Source organism: Uranotaenia lowii, chromosome 3 (genome assembly GCF_029784155.1).
Source record: "Uranotaenia lowii strain MFRU-FL chromosome 3, ASM2978415v1, whole genome shotgun sequence".
Lineage (NCBI taxonomy): Eukaryota > Metazoa > Arthropoda > Insecta > Diptera > Culicidae > Uranotaenia > Uranotaenia lowii.
The window spans coordinates 99466088-99480457 of record NC_073693.1 but is presented as its reverse complement, the minus strand read 5'-3'; the positions used below and the strand labels follow the sequence as shown (position 1 = coordinate 99480457).

General features: G+C 33.0%; 1 protein-coding gene across 1 annotated transcript in view; it reads left to right on the top strand.

Moving 5' to 3' along the window:
* The window catches only part of LOC129756924 (four and a half LIM domains protein 2), a 495033-nt gene that overhangs the window by 66347 nt on the left and 414316 nt on the right, over nucleotides 1-14370 (top strand). The window lies entirely within an intron of this gene.

Below are 14370 nucleotides of genomic sequence, written 5' to 3'. Positions count from 1 at the left end.
GTTTGTTTGTTTGTTTGTTTGTTTGTTTGTTTGTTTGTTTGTTTGTTTGTTTGTTTGTTTGTTTGTTTGTTTGTTTGTTTGTTTGTTTGTTTGTTTGTTTGTTTGTCCTCTATAGACTCAGCCGTCTTAAGGACTAGAGAACTGAAATTTGGCATGGATGCTCATTAGGACCAGGAAGGATGAAAAATGTTTTTAGATTTTCGGATGACCCCTTCTGAAGGGGGTCGTCCATAGAAGACAAATATTGTTTTCGCGATATTGACGTTTCTTTTTGTCAGATCGTGTTGAAAATTTGCTCATGAGTGTTTTGAAAGACGAGCAATCGATTTCAGGTGTCAAACTTTGTGTAAGGGTCAGCCAAAGGGGTCGTCCATATTAACAGTTCGCTGTTTTTGCGATATTGACGTTATTATACATCGTATTCAGATGAAAATTGGTACACGATAGTTTTTAATGGCGTGCAATCGATTTTAAGTATCAAATTCAGTGTAAGGGGCCGGCAAAAGGAGTCGTCCATATCAAATTTTAGACATCTTAGTGATATTGACGCTTTTATACATCGTATTGGGATGAAAATTTGCACACAGGAGTTATTAGGGACAAATAATTGATTTCACTTATTCAAATTAAGAACAGGGGTCGGTCAAGGGGGTCGTCCATATTAACTATTCACTGCTAATGCGATATTATCGTTATAAAACATCGGATTCAGATGGAAATTGGTACACGAGAGTTTTGAGGGACGAGCAATGGATTTCAGGAATGAAATCCAGTGTAAGGGCCAGCGAAGGGGGTCGTCCATATTAACCGTTCAATATTTTTGCTATATCGTCGTTATTTGACATCGGATTGGGATGAAAATTTGAACACGGTAGTTTTTGGGGACGGACAATCTGTTTCAGATGTCAAATGTTTTGCCAGGGGTCGACGAAAGGGGTCGTCCATATTAATTAATTTTTCACTGTTTTTAGCAATATTGACGATATTATGCAATGGATTGCTTTGAAAATTTGCACACGGGAGTTTTTAAGGAAGGGCAATCAATTACAGATATCAAAAATTGTATAAGAGGTCACCGAAAGGGGTTTAGCTTTTTGGCAATAATAATGTTGCTATGCAACGATTGAGTCAAAATTTTTACACAGGGTTTTTTTTTGGCACGGTCAATTGATTCCAGGTTTCAAATTTGGTAGCAGACGACAGAACAAGTAATCGTCCAATATTTTTGCAATTATTACTTTACAATGAATTCGAAAGTGCATCTGGAAAATTTTCGTCAATTGACTTTCTTACAAACTGGTCATGACATATTCCAAGTTCAAAGCGAAACGGAGTTCTTATGGGATCAGCTAGTTGTTATATAAAGCCAACAAAATTTAAAAATTCAAATAAGATTTTTGTCAGTTTTGTTAAAATATAATAAATGTACAATATTAATAGTTGACCTCAGTGAATCAGATCCAGATTCTGACTGACTGTGCTCCGAACCGAGGATTGCCGTGGAATCCTTCATCAATTGAGCAACTTAACGACCTTGGCCTGGCTGACGGTATTGTTTTGCTCGCCCAAACACAACCGGATATGCAGAGCAAACTCGACGACCTCACCGAAAGTTCCAAGGCAGCAGGTCTCATAGTCAATGTCGAAAAGACCAAGTCGATGGAGATCAACACAGGAAATCCCTCCAGTTTCATGGTAACATGTTGAGAAAGTGGAGAGCTTCCAGTATCTTGGTAGCCAGATAACGCCTGATGGTGGTACCAGGAAAGACATCGAAACCCGGATCAGAAAGGCCCGTTTTGCATTTGCGAGTCTCCGAAACATCTGGCGGTCACGCCAGATCTCTCTACGAGTGAAAATCCTAATCTTTAACTCAAACGTTAAATCCGTATTGTTGTACGGGTGCGAAACTTGGTGCACATATGCGGTGACGACGCGAAAACTGCAAGTATTTGTAAACCGCTGCCTGCGGAATATCATCCGCGCTTGGTGGCCTGGCAACTGGATCTTGAATGAGGAACTACATCGCCGGTGTCATCAAAGGGCGCTAGAAATCGAGATTCGAAAACGTAAGTGGAGATAGATTGGGCACACGCTGCGAAAAGATGAAGCCTAACCGCTGAAATCCGAACTATCGACGAGAATCTTGACTGGGACCAGGTGAAGACGCTGGCTCCGGATCGTCAACAGTGGAGGTCTTTTACCACGGCCCTATGCTCCGGGGGATCGGCGCGGGATCATTAAGTAAGTAAGTAAGTCAGTGAATCAATCATAGAAATAAAAGTGAATCTATCATATTTATAATTAAATCAATCATATAATTATACTTGATTCTACTATAATTATTGTTGAATGTATAACATCAATCGTGCATTATAGTTAAATCTATTATATGCATAGTTGAATGCACAAAATTAATCTTACAACTATATTTGAATGTATTATATACATTGTTGAATGTACGAAATCAATCAGATTGTCTATTTTATGTATTGTTGAAATTTTAATAATTATAGTTAGCCGAGAAGCAATCAGATAAATGATTGAATGTAAGTGGATTATTGAATACTATACTTTTTTCTCCGTGTACGTTTCTACCAATTTCAATTAAATAATATTGCAAGTGTAAATAAAATATAGCTAAAGCCCGATTTAGCCCGCCGGTTTCGGAAATTGGCTATTTTGACTTCTTTTATTATAAAATTATTTTCACAAAAACTGTAAGTGATTTTAACAGAAAAATTGCTTTAACGTATATAAAAAAGTTGTCCGCTCATACCTGACGACCCACCGCCTATACCTATTGGAATATGGGAGAAAATGAATGCATTCCTTAATATGCGCATATAGCCCGCCTCTCCCCTATAGAAATCTCCGGAAAGCTTAAGCTCAGTTAGTTTCTTGTTTACTCTCTTGCTCTCTATCTCTTCGAAGTCGGCGATGAGGGTGAGCCTTTTCGTAACCCATTAATCAGTGTTGAGTTAAACTCTCTTGAGAGCGGACGCGATCGACGGCGCCGGTGCATCGTCGTCATGGGAGCTGTTGAGTCATCTCCAACTGTGCATCACAACAATCAACGTTATCGCCGGCAGCAATCGAAACCTTTGCCGGTTTGCAACAGTTGCGGAAAGGTGGGCCATAGCATCGAACAATGCTGGGGCAGGAAGGTGTGCAGCTATTGCCATCGGAGTGGACACTCGATGGAACGATGCTTTCAGCTGTTGAACGGCGGGCAACAGGCCAATCGGGCAGGCCAAGCCGCGAAGACGAATAAAGTGGACCACCGACAGCAATCGGAAAGCAATCTTGTGGAACCGAAGCTGGACGAGCATGGCCGACTCGAATGTCGTATCTGTGGCCACTCAGGACACCGGCCGGAGAAATGCTTCCATCGACATAGGACCTGCGAGATATGCAAAAAGCCTGGGCACATAGCATCGATGTGTGCCGTCCTGAAGCATCACGCGGACAGCCGATTCAATCCGAACAACAAACAATGATTGTGCTTGTGTTTTTTTTTTCCTATCGGAAACTGTGCTTAAGTTTCCTAATCGTTTTCCTGTTTTGTTTATTTTTAAGAATGCTGAGTCGTTGCATCAAAGTTCAAACACAAGTCCAACTTCTGAACGCGATTACGCGTGTTGTGTGAAGTTGTATAGGGATATTAAACTATTAGCATTAAAGGGTAAAATCTTTACAAAAGGATTCCGAAACGTTGTACGGTATTCAAATACAATTTTAAACTGACTACTGTAAATTTCACGGAGTCAAATTGAGTATTTTCAAAAATAAATGAGAGTATAAATATAAAACTGCACTTTTATTTCACTCGAAGGTCCAAACTAAAGCAACAGACAAATATAAAACACATTTGAAAAGTGTCGAAAATTTCTCAAACTTTTTCAGTTAAGAACAAGTGCCCGAAAAACAAAATATCTAAAGATTTTAATCTCAATACTGAATTATAAATTTGATAAAAAAATAGTACTGTTATTTAAATTTTGAATCAGAATCTAAAGTCCGAATTTGAAATGCGAAATCTGAACTTGAAAAACGAAATTTCAATCTGAATCTAAATCTTTCTCATAATTAATATTCACATTAATAACTTGCTCAAAAATTCAAAATCAGTAGTCTGTATCTGAAATTTGAAATCAGTAAGTATAAAAAATCTGATCTGAAATCTGTATCTTAAATCTGAATCTGAAATCTGAATCCGAAATCTGTATCTAAAATCCAAATCTAATAAATGATTCTGAAATAATCTGGAATCTGAAACCAGAATCTGAAATTTGAATCTGAAATCTGAAAATTTCAATCTGAAATCTGTATCTGAAATCTAAATTTGAATGCCTAATCTAAAATCGAAATCTAATATCTGAATCTGAAATCTTTATCTGAATCTGAAAACTTCAATCTGAAATCTGTATCTGAAATCTAAATTTGAATTCCTAATCTAAAATCGAAATCTAATATCTGAATCTGAAATCTGAATCTGAATCTTAAATCTGAATCTGAATCTGAAATCTGAATCTGAAATCTGAATCTGAAATCTGAATCTGAAATCTGAATCTGAAATCTGAATCTGAAATCTGAATCTGAAATCCGAAACTGAAATCTGAATCTGAAATCTGAATCTAAAATCTGAATCTGAAATCTGAATCTGAAATCTGAACCTGAAATCTGAATCTGAAATCTGAATCTGAAATCTGAATCTGAAATCTGAATCTGAAATCTGAATCTGAATCTGAAATCTGAATCTGAATCTGAAATCTGAATCTGAAATCTGAATCTGAAATCTGAAATCTGAATCTGAAATCTGAATCTGAAATCTGAATCTGAAATCTGAATCTGAAATCTGAATCTGAAATCTGAATCTGAAATCTGAATCTGAAATCTGAATCTGAAATCTGAATCTGAAATCTGAATCTGAAATCTGAATCTGAAATCTGAATCTGAAATCTGAATCTGAAATCTGAATCTGAAATCTGAATCTGAAATCTGAATCTGAAATCTGAATCTGAAATCTGAATCTGAAATCTGAATCTGAAATCTGAATTTGAAATTCGAATCTGAAATCTGAATCTGAAATCTGAATCTGAAATCTGAATCTGAAATCTGAATCTGAAATCTGAATCTGAAATCTGAATCTGAAATCTGAATCTGAAATCTGAATCTGAAATCTGAATCTGAAATCTGAATCTGAAATCTGAATCTGAAATCTGAATCTGAAATCTGAATCTGAAATCTGAATCTGAAATCTGAATCTGAAATCTGAATCTGAAATCTGAATCTGAAATCTGAATCTGAAATCTGAATCTGAAATCTGAATCTGAAATCTGAATCTGAAATCTGAATCTGAAATCTGAATCTGAAATCTGAATCTGAAATCTGAATCTGAAATCTGAATCTGAAATCTGAATCTGAAATCTGAATCTGAAATCTGAATCTGAAATCTGAATCTGAAATCTGAATCTGAAATCTGAATCTGAATCTGAATCTGAAATCTGAATCTGAAATCTGAATCTGAAATCTGAATCTGAAATCTGAATCTGAAATCTGAATCTGAATCTGAAATCTGAATCTGAAATCTGAATCTGAAATCTGAATCTGAAATCTGAATCTGAAATCTGAATCTGAAATCTGAATCTGAAATCTGAATCTGAAATCTGAATCTGAAATCTGAATCTGAAATCTGAATCTGAAATCTGAATCTGAAATCTGAATCTGAAATCTGAATCTGAAATCTGAATCTGAAATCTGAATCTGAAATCTGAATCTGAAATCTGAATCTGAAATCTGAATCTGAAATCTGAATCTGAATCTGAAATCTGAAATCTGAAATCTGAAATCTGAAATCTGAAATCTGAATCTGAAATCTGAATCTGAAATCTGAATCTGAAATCTGAATCTGAATCTGAATCTGAAATCTGAATCGGAAATCTGAATCTGAAATCTGAATCTGAAATCTGAATCTGAAATCTGAATCTGAAATCTGAATCTGAAATCTGAATCTGAAATCTGAATCTGAAATCTGAATCTGAAATCTGAATCTGAAATCTGAATCTGAAATCTGAATCTGAAATCTGAATCTGAAATCTGAATCTGAAATCTGAATCTGAAATCTGAATCTGAAATCTGAATCTGAAATCTGAATCTGAAATCTGAATCTGAAATCTGAATCTGAAATCTGAATCTGAAATCTGAATCTGAAATCTGAATCTGAAATCTGAATCTGAAATCTGAATCTGAAATCTGAATCTGAAATCTGAATCTGAAATCTGAATCTGAAATCTGAATCTGAAATCTGAATCTGAAATCTGAATCTGAAATCTGAATCTGAAATCTGAATCTGAAATCTGAATCTGAAATCTGAATCTGAAATCTGAATCTGAAATCTGAATCTGAAATCTGAATCTGAAATCTGAATCTGAAATCTGAATCTGAAATCTGAATCTGAAATCTGAATCTGAAATCTGAATCTGAAATCTGAATCTGAAATCTGAATCTGAAATCTGAATCTGAAATCTGAATCTGAAATCTGAATCTGAAATCTGAATCTGAAATCTGAATCTGAAATCTGAATTTGAAATTCGAATCTGAAATCTGAATCTGAAATCTGAATCTGAAATCTGAATCTGAAATCTGAATCTGAAATCTGAATCTGAAATCTGAATCTGAAATCTGAATCTGAAATCTGAATCTGAAATCTGAATCTGAAATCTGAATCTGAAATCTGAATCTGAAATCTGAATCTGAAATCTGAATCTGAAATCTGAATCTGAAATCTGAATCTGAAATCTGAATCTGAAATCTGAATCTGAAATCTGAATCTGAAATCTGAATCTGAAATCTGAATTTGAAATCTGAATCTGAAATCTGAATCTGAAATCTGAATCTGAAATCTGAATCTGAAATCTGAATCTGAAATCTGAATCTGAAATCTGAATCTGAAATCTGAATCTGAAATCTGAATCTGAAATCTGAATCTGAAATCTGAATCTGAAATCTGAATCTGAAATCTGAATCTGAATCTGAATCTGAAATCTGAATCGGAAATCTGAATCTGAAATCTGAATCTGAAATCTGAATCTGAAATCTGAATCTGAAATCTGAATCTGAAATCTGAATCTGAAATCTGAATCTGAAATCTGAATCTGAAATCTGAATCTGAAATCTGAATCTGAAATCTGAATCTGAAATCTGAATCTGAAATCTGAATCTGAAATCTGAATCTGAAATCTGAATCTGAAATCTGAATCTGAAATCTGAATCTGAAATCTGAATCTGAAATCTGAATCTGAAATCTGAATCTGAAATCTGAATCTGAAATCTGAATCTGAAATCTGAATCTGAAATCTGAATCTGAAATCTGAATCTGAAATCTGAATCTGAAATCTGAATCTGAAATCTGAATCTGAAATCTGAAACTGAAATCTGAATCTGAAATCTGGATCTGAAATCTGAATCTGAATCTGAAATCTGAATCTGAAATCTGAATCTGAAATCTGAATCTGAAATCTGAATCTGAAATCTGAATCTGAAATCTGAATCTGAAATCTGAATCTGAAATCTGAATCTGAAATCTGAATCTGAAATCTGAATCTGAAATCTGAATCTGAAATCTGAATCTGAAATCTGAATCTGAAATCTGAATCTGAAATCTGAATCTGAAATCTGAATCTGAAATCTGAATCTGAAATCTGAATCTGAAATCTGAATCTGAAATCTGAATCTGAAATCTGAATCTGAAATCTGAATCTGAAATCTGAATCTGAAATCTGAATCTGAAATCTGAATCTGAAATCTGAATCTGAAATCTGAATCTGAAATCTGAATCTGAAATCTGAATCTGAAATCTGAATCTGAAATCTGAATCTGAAATCTGAATCTGAAATCTGAATCTGAAATCTGAATCTGAAATCTGAATCTGAAATCTGAATCTGAAATCTGAATCTGAAATCTGAATCTGAAATCTGAATCTGAAATCTGAATCTGAAATCTGAATCTGAAATCTGAATCTGAAATCTGAATCTGAAATCTGAATCTGAAATCTGAATCTGAAATCTGAATCTGAAATCTGAATCTGAAATCTGAATCTGAAATCTGAATCTGAAATCTGAATCTGAAATCTGAATCTGAAATCTGAATCTGAAATCTGAATCTGAAATCTGAATCTGAAATCTGAATCTGAAATCTGAATCTGAAATCTGAATCTGAAATCTGAATCTGAAATCTGAATCTGAAATCTGAATCTGAAATCTGAATCTGAAATCTGAATCTGAAATCTGAATCTGAAATCTGAATCTGAAATCTGAATCTGAAATCTGAATCTGAAATCTGAATCTGAAATCTGAATCTGAAATCTGAATCTGAAATCTGAATCTGAAATCTGAATCTGAAATCTGAATCTGAAATCTGAATCTGAAATCTGAATCTGAAATCTGAATCTGAAATCTGAATCTGAAATCTGAATCTGAAATCTGAATCTGAAATCTGAATCTGAAATCTGAATCTGAAATCTGAATCTGAAATCTGAATCTGAAATCTGAATCTGAAATCTGAATCTGAAATCTGAATCTGAAATCTGAATCTGAAATCTGAATCTGAAATCTGAATCTGAAATCTGAATCTGAAATCTGAATCTGAAATCTGAATCTGAAATCTGAATCTGAAATCTGAATCTGAAATTTGAATCTGAAATCTGAATCTGAAATCTGAATCTGAAATCTGAATCTGAAATCTGAATCTGAAATCTGAATCTGAAATCTGAATCTGAAATCTGAATCTGAAATCTGAATCTGAAATCTGAATCTGAAATCTGAATCTGAAATCTGAATCTGAAATCTGAATCTGAATTCTGAATCTGAAATCTGAATCTGAAATCTGAAATCTGAATCTGAAATCTGAATCTGAAATCTGAATCTGAAATCTGAATCTGAAATCTGAATCTGAAATCTGAATTTGAAATTCGAATCTGAAATCTGAATCTGAAATCTAAATCTGAAATCTGAATCTGAAATCTGAATCTGAAATCTGAATCTGAAATCTGAATCTGAAATCTGAATCTGAAATCTGAATCTGAAATCTGAATCTGAAATCTGAATCTGAAATCTGAATCTGAATCTGAAATCTGAATCTGAATCTGAATCTGAAATCTGAATCGGAAATCTGAATCTGAAATCTGAATCGGAAATCTGAATCTGAAATCTGAATCTGAAATCTGAATCTGAAATCTGAATCTGAAATCTGAATCTGAAATCTGAATCTGAAATCTGAAATCTGAATCTGAAATCTGAATCTGAAATCTGAATCTGAAATCTGAATCTGAAATCTGAATCTGAAATCTGAATCTGAAATCTGAATCTAAAATCTGAATCTAAAATCTGAATCTGAAATCTGAATCTGAAATCTGAATCTGAAATCTGAATCTGAAATCTGAATCTGAAATCTGAATCTGAAATCTGAATCTGAAATCTGAATCTGAAATCTGAATCTGAAATCTGAATCTGAAATCTGAATCTAAAATCTGAATCTGAAATCTGAATCTGAAATCTGAATCTGAAATCTGAATCTGAAATCTGAATCTGAAATCTGAATCTGAAATCTGAATCTGAAATCTGAATCTGAAATCTGAATCTGAAATCTGAATCTGAAATCTGAATCTGAAATCTGAATCTGAAATCTGAATCTGAAATCTGAATCTGAAATCTGAATCTGAAATCTGAATCTGAAATCTGAATCTGAAATCTGAATCTGAAATCTGAATCTGAAATCTGAATCTGAAATCTGAATCTGAAATCTGAATCTGAAATCTGAATCTGAAATCTGAATCTGAAATCTGAATCTGAAATCTGAATCTGAAATCTGAATCTGAAATCTGAATCTGAAATCTGAATCTGAAATCTGAATCTGAAATCTGAATCTGAAATCTGAATCTGAAATCTGAATCTGAATCTGAAATCTGAATCTGAAATCTGAATCTGAAATCTGAATCTGAAATCTGAATCTGAAATCTGAATCTGAAATCTGAATCTGAAATCTGAATCTGAATCTGAATCTGAAATCTGAATCGGAAATCTGAATCTGAAATCTGAATCTGAAATCTGAATCTGAAATCTGAATCTGAAATCTGAATCTGAAATCTGAATCTGAAATCTGAATCTGAAATCTGAATCTGAAATCTGAATCTGAAATCTGAATCTGAAATCTGAATCTGAAATCTGAATCTGAAATCTGAATCTGAAATCTGAATCTGAAATCTGAATCTGAATCTGAATCTGAAATCTGAATCGGAAATCTGAATCTGAAATCGGAATCGGAAATCTGAATCTGAAATCTGAATCTGAAATCTGAATCTGAAATCTGAATCTGAAATCTGAATCTGAAATCTGAATCTGAAATCTGAATCTGAAATCTGAATCTGAAATCTGAATCTGAAATCTGAATCTGAAATCTGAATCTGAAATCTGAATCTAAAATCTGAATCTGAAATCTGAATCTGAAATCTGAATCTGAAATCTGAATCTGAAATCTGAATCTGAAATCTGAATCTGAAATCTGAATCTGAAATCTGAATCTGAAATCTGAATCTGAAATCTGAATCTGAAATCTGAATCTGAGTTTGAATCTGAAATCTGAATCGGAAATCTGAATCTGAAATCTGAATCTGAAATCTGAATCTGAAATCTGAATCTGAAATCTGAATCTGAAATCTGAATCTGAAATCTGAATCTGAAATCTGAATCTGAAATCTGAATCTGAAATCTGAATCTGAAATCTGAATCTGAAATCTGAATCTGAAATCTGAATCTGAAATCTGAATCTGAAATCTGAATCTGAAATCTGAATCTGAAATCTGAATCTGAAATCTGAATCTGAAATCTGAATCTGAAATCTGAATCTGAAATCTGAATCTGAAATCTGAATCTGAAATCTGAATCTGAAATCTGAATCTGAAATCTGGATCTGAAATCTGAATCTGAAATCTGAATCTGAAATCTGAATCTGAAATCTGAATCTGAAATCTGAATCTGAAATCTGAATCTGAAATCTGAATCTGAAATCTGAATCTGAAATCTGAATCTGAAATCTGAATCTGAAATCTGAATCTGAAATCTGAATCTGAAATCTGAATCTGAAATCTGAATCTGAAATCTGAAATCTGAAATCTGAATCTGAAATCTGAATCTGAAATCTGAATCTGAAATCTGAATCTGAAATCTGAATCTGAAATCTGAATTGGAAATTCGAATCTGAAATCTGAATCTGAAATCTAAATCTGAAATCTGAATCTGAAATCTGAATCTGAAATCTGAATCTGAAATCTGAATCTGAAATCTGAATCTGAAATCTGAATCTGAAATCTGAATCTGAAATCTGAATCTGAAATCTGAATCTGAAATCTGAATCTGAAATCTGAATCTGAAATCTGAATCTGAAATCTGAATCTGAATCTGAATCTGAAATCTGAATCGGAAATCTGAATCTGAAATCTGAATCGGAAATCTGAATCGGAAATCTGAATCTGAAATCTGAATCTGAAATCTGAATCTGAAATCTGAATCTGAAATCTGAATCTGAAATCTGAATCTGAAATCTGAATCTGAAATCTGAATCTGAAATCTGAATCTAAAATCTGAATCTGAAATCTGAATCTGAAATCTGAATCTGAAATCTGAATCTGAAATCTGAATCTGAAATCTGAATCTGAAATCTGAATCTGAAATCTGAATCTGAAATCTGAATCTGAAATCTGAATCTGAAATCTGAATCTGAAATCTGAATCTGAAATCTGAATCTGAAATCTGAATCTGAAATCTGAATCTGAAATCTGAATCTGAAATCTGAATCTGAAATCTGAAATCTGAAATCTGAATCTGAAATCTGAATCTGAAATCTGAATCTGAAATCTGAATCTGAAATCTGAATTTGATATTCGAATCTGAAATCTGAATCTGAAATCTAAATCTGAAATCTGAATCTGAAATCTGAATCTGAAATCTGAATCTGAAATCTGAATCTGAAATCTGAATCTGAAATCTGAATGTGAAATCTGAATCTGAATCTGAATCTGAAATCTGAATCGGAAATCTGAATCTGAAATCTGAATCTGAAATCTGAATTGGAAATCTGAATCTGAAATCTGAATCTGAAATCTGAATCTGAAATCTGAATCTGAAATCTGAATCTGAAATCTGAATCTAAAATCTGAATCTGAAATCTGAATCTGAAATCTGAATCTGAAATCTGAATCTGAAATCTGAATCTGAAATCTGAATCTGAAATCTGAATCTGAAATCTGAATCTGAAATCTGAATCTGAAATCTGAATCTGAAATCTGAATCTGAAATCTGAATCTGAAATCTGAATCTGAAATCTGAATCTGAAATCTGGATCTGAAATCTGAATCTGAAATCTGAATCTGAAATCTGAATCTTAAATCTGAATCTGAAATCTGAATCTGAAATCTGAATCTGAAATCTGAATCTGAAATTTGAATCTGAAATCTGAATCTGAAATTTGAATCTGAAATCAGAATGCTAAATCTTTATCTGAAATCTATCATCTGAATTTGAATTCTTAGTCTGAAATCCATAATGGATATTTGAATCTGAATCTGAAATCCTAACTGATTCTTCAATTGTTTTTGATGTTTTAATGAAATGTGTATCTGAAATCTGAATTTTCAATTTGATTTTGAAAACCGAATCTGATTTCTGAATCTGAACTCGAAACTGAAGTTTTCATCTGAATTTAAATAATATAAATATATAAATAATATAACAATATAAATATATAAATATTCAAATCGGAATATGAGAGTTCAAATCTGAATCTTAACTCTGAAACTTAGATCTCAATTTGAAATCATAAATCGAAATCATAAATCGAAATCATTCAACTCAACTTTATCTGAAAATTGAATTTAGAAATTGATTCTGAAATCGAATTTTTAATTTGAATCTGAAATCTGAATCTGTAACTGGATTTTTAATATAGACGTTTGAATTTTAAGTTTGTTTGTTTTTTCATTTTATATCTAAATTGCCTATTGAATCAGAAATCGCAGACTTATTTTTTAATTAGATAATGATTTCTTGAACCGGAAACTATTGCCATCTGTTAACAGAAATCAGGAATGTAATTTATTTCGTAAATTTACTTGGAAAGCCATTAAGAGGTTGGCTCAGTTCCAGGAATTGCAATCGCCGGTGAAGCCTTCCGAAACCAATTATCTTATCGGAAACTTACTAGTTGCCTATCGATGTTAAGTACCAAACTATCTTGGTGTGCATTTATTTAAAAAAAAAAACAGAAATACTGAAAAAATTGAAGTGTGGAATACTTGGAAAAAAAATTCGATAGTTCCAGATCTTTTTTGATTGAAAGGTCTTGATTAAATTTCATTGATTTTGTGACAGAATTATTTGACACTGAATAAAATTTCATAAAACAAAATAGTTATCAAAATTGAAATGCCATACAGCCCCGATGACTTATTTTCACTTAGACTCAGTTCATCAGAGTATCCAGAAAAATAAATAATTAACTTCAATATAATATAATATACAGGGTTCACCATAGTAAATCTTCATTTTTTTTTTTTTTGAAAATGCTCTGGAAACATCAGCTTATACGCACGATTCTACGAACACCTGCTTGCGCGAAAAAAAGCTTGAACACTAGATTTCGTAATTCTGTTGAATATGGACAATAAGTGAAAAGCTCCGAATTTGAACAGGTTGTTCGTCCATGCATAAGACTTGTATGAGAAGCGAACACATAAGCTGCAGGTGAAGGCAAAGATTGATAAAAAAAATTCCATTATTTTGCAGAAATGTGGAATTCTAAATGGTCGATACTTTTACTCCACATCATTCGAACCTTTGCCTCAGAGGTAGGGTAAAAGCTATGTGATTTATCTATAGGTGGAGACAACCAAAAACTTTAGTATTAGTTCGTTGTATCCATACAGTTGTTTATGAACGATTGTGACGTAACGCGATGCCATCAGGGAGTCAAGTATTTAGCGTCCAAATGTAGCCATAGAAACTTAATAGAAGGAATGTTTGGGACGCAATTAAAGTTGTTTATTATTTAGAACTCATAGCGTCGCCGTACTGCGCGTAAGAAAAGTAAGAAAAAGCGTAAATAAAAGGGTGCTTTTATTGTGATTTTTTAAATAATATGAATTGTTGCATGCCGTCGATGAATGGCGATTTTAACGTCGAGACACTCTCGAACGTTTGTGACGTAGCAATAAAAACATTGAAAAAACTGATTCTCACACTCGTGCCAGGATAGTCTTGTCCCCACCTATAAATAAACCACATAGGGGTAAAAGTACGTTTCTTTTTTATTTATTTG